At 34.1% G+C, this 2543-nt stretch overlaps 1 pseudogene; it reads left to right on the top strand.

Annotated features, from left to right (window-relative positions):
• Positions 1–2543, top strand: part of LOC104986804 — a 6500-nt pseudogene that overhangs the window by 3664 nt on the left and 293 nt on the right.

Raw genomic sequence — 2543 nt, 5'->3', positions numbered from 1 at the left:
CATCTCTTTAAGAATTTTCCAGTTTGTTGTGATCCCCACAGTCAACGGCTTTGGCATAGTCAATAAAGCAGAAGTAGATTTTTTCTGGAACCCTCTTGGTTTTTTCCATGATCCAATGGATATTGGCAATTTGATCTCTGGTTCCTTTGCCTTTTCTAAATCCAGCTTGAACATCTGGAAGCTTACAGCTCATATACTGCTGCATCCTGGCTTGGAGAATTTTGAGCATTACTTTGCTAGCATGTGAGATGAATGCAATTATGCGACAGCTTGAACATTCTTTGCCATTGTCTTTCTTTGGGATTGGAATGAAAACTGACCTTTTCCAGTCCTGTGGCCACTGCTGAGCTTTTCAAACTTGCTGGCATATTGAGTGCTGTGCTTTCACAGCATCATCTTTTAGAATTTGAAATAGCTCAACCAGAATTCCATCACCTCCACTAGCTTTGTTTGTAGTGATGTTTTCTAAAGCCCATTTGACTTCGCATTCCAGGATGTCTGGCTCTAAGTGAGTGATCACACTATCGTAGTTATCTAGGTCATGAAGATCTTTTGTATTTAGTTCTTCTGTGTATTCTTGCCACCTTTTCTTAGTATATTCTGCTTCTGATTAATAATACCTATATTAGTACTGACCTATAGTTATGTTTCAATCTACCTTTCCTTTGAATGTTCACACAATCATGATAATAAGTTCCTATGAATAAAATTTTATAATTAAAATTAAATTAATTTAATATTTATAAATAGCCTATAAGGAAGATGGGTTGTCCTCTAGTCTAGAAAGGATCACTTTTTTGTATTTTAAATATAGCACAATTTTAACAGTATTGTGCATGTATCATTGTAACAACTGTGACATAACAAACATGTTTTGTTCTCACATTATTTACTGTCATTATCTGTGTGTTTCTGTTTGCAAACTGTGTCGACTAGATGTATGAGATTGTCTGTGACAAACAAGTGACTCAGGAATTACAAAGACCTCCTGCCAGCATCTAACTGAGATTATTTCTCAACCCACAGGCTGACCATGGCAGTGTAGTTGTCAAAGTTGATTGATTTGTAAATGAGGATAAAAGGTCCTCTTTAGACTGGATCAGGGGAACGGACATGTATAATACCATAGTGATGTTTTCATTAATTGATAGCATTTTAAAATATATTCTATAACATTTTAAATTTGCATGCAAATGAAAATGTATTTTTTTGTTGTAAAATTTTGAGAAGTCTGACAAATCCACAGTTATGTAACCAAAAACATGATCAAAATACAGAACAGCTTGATAACTCTCCAAAGTTCTCATTTTCTGTCTCTCTAGTTAATACTCTACTAATTTATCACCAGCTGACCAGTCCTCTGTACATCTGCCTTTTTCAGAATGTCATACAAATGGAATCAAAAAGCCTTTTAAGTCTGAATTTTCACTTTTCATAAAGCATTTAGCATATTGCTGACTGCATCAATATGGTTCATTTATTTATATTTCTTAGTAGCGTCTCACACTATGTAATGTACCAGAGTTTGTTCGCCCATTTGTTGGATGAAGAACACATGGGCTGTTTCCAGAATGTCACTGTTATAGTTGCCCTGAATGTTTGGTAACTGATTTCAGTGTAAATACAAGTTTTCATTTCTATATAAAGTGAGACTTCTGGATAAATGTAAGTGTGTAATTAATTTTATAATGTATAATATAATGTATTTTATATTTTATATTATTTTGTATTATTATAATTTTATAATAATTGTAAGTATGTAATTAATTTTATAATGAACCACAAACCTTCAGAGAAGCTGTCTCAATTCCTACGAGAAATGCACAGATGTTTACATGTTATAAATCCTCACCAGCATTAAGTATTATCTGTGCATTGTTTTTTGTTGTTGTTGTTGTTTTGTTTTCATTAGATTTTTCTTTCAATTTTAACATGTTTAGTGATATTTCATTTTTTAATTTTGATTTCCCTAATCAAACTCAGTAATTTCACACTGAGTTTTTCATGGTGTAACTTGTCATCTCTATATCTTCTTTGATGAATTATCTGCTCAAATTGTTTTCTAACATTGTACTTGTGCTGTCGATTTATTACTGAGTTATAAATACATTTATATGTAAATACATAAAGTATATATGCAGTGCATATGTATCTGTATATATTTATATTCACTGACAGGCTTCCTTGGAGGCTCAGTGGTAAAGAATCCACCTGCCAAGCAGGATATAAAGGTTCAATCCTTGGGTGGGGAAGCTCCCCTGGAGAAGGAAATGGCCATCCTCTCCAGTATTCTTGCCTGGTGAATCCCATGGAGAGAAGAGCCTAGCGGGCTATACTCCATGAAGTTGCAGAAGAGTCGGACATGACTTAGGGACTAAACAACAACAATATTCATTGACAGATCACAAAATGAAAGAAGGCCATTATCCAAAAATTTTACTGGCAGGAATTAAGCTGATATGACTGGTCAGCTGCACATGTACTCTAGGCTTCATGAAAAGAGACATGTAACAAGGAGTCTGACTCCATATTTGATGTTTGTC

Source organism: Bison bison, unplaced genomic scaffold (genome assembly GCF_000754665.1).
Source record: "Bison bison bison isolate TAMUID 2011002044 unplaced genomic scaffold, Bison_UMD1.0 scf7180017864074, whole genome shotgun sequence".
In the NCBI taxonomy this organism is placed as follows: domain Eukaryota; kingdom Metazoa; phylum Chordata; class Mammalia; order Artiodactyla; family Bovidae; genus Bison; species Bison bison.
The sequence above is the reverse complement of the archived record's forward strand: the minus strand, read 5'-3'. Positions and strand labels throughout refer to the sequence as shown.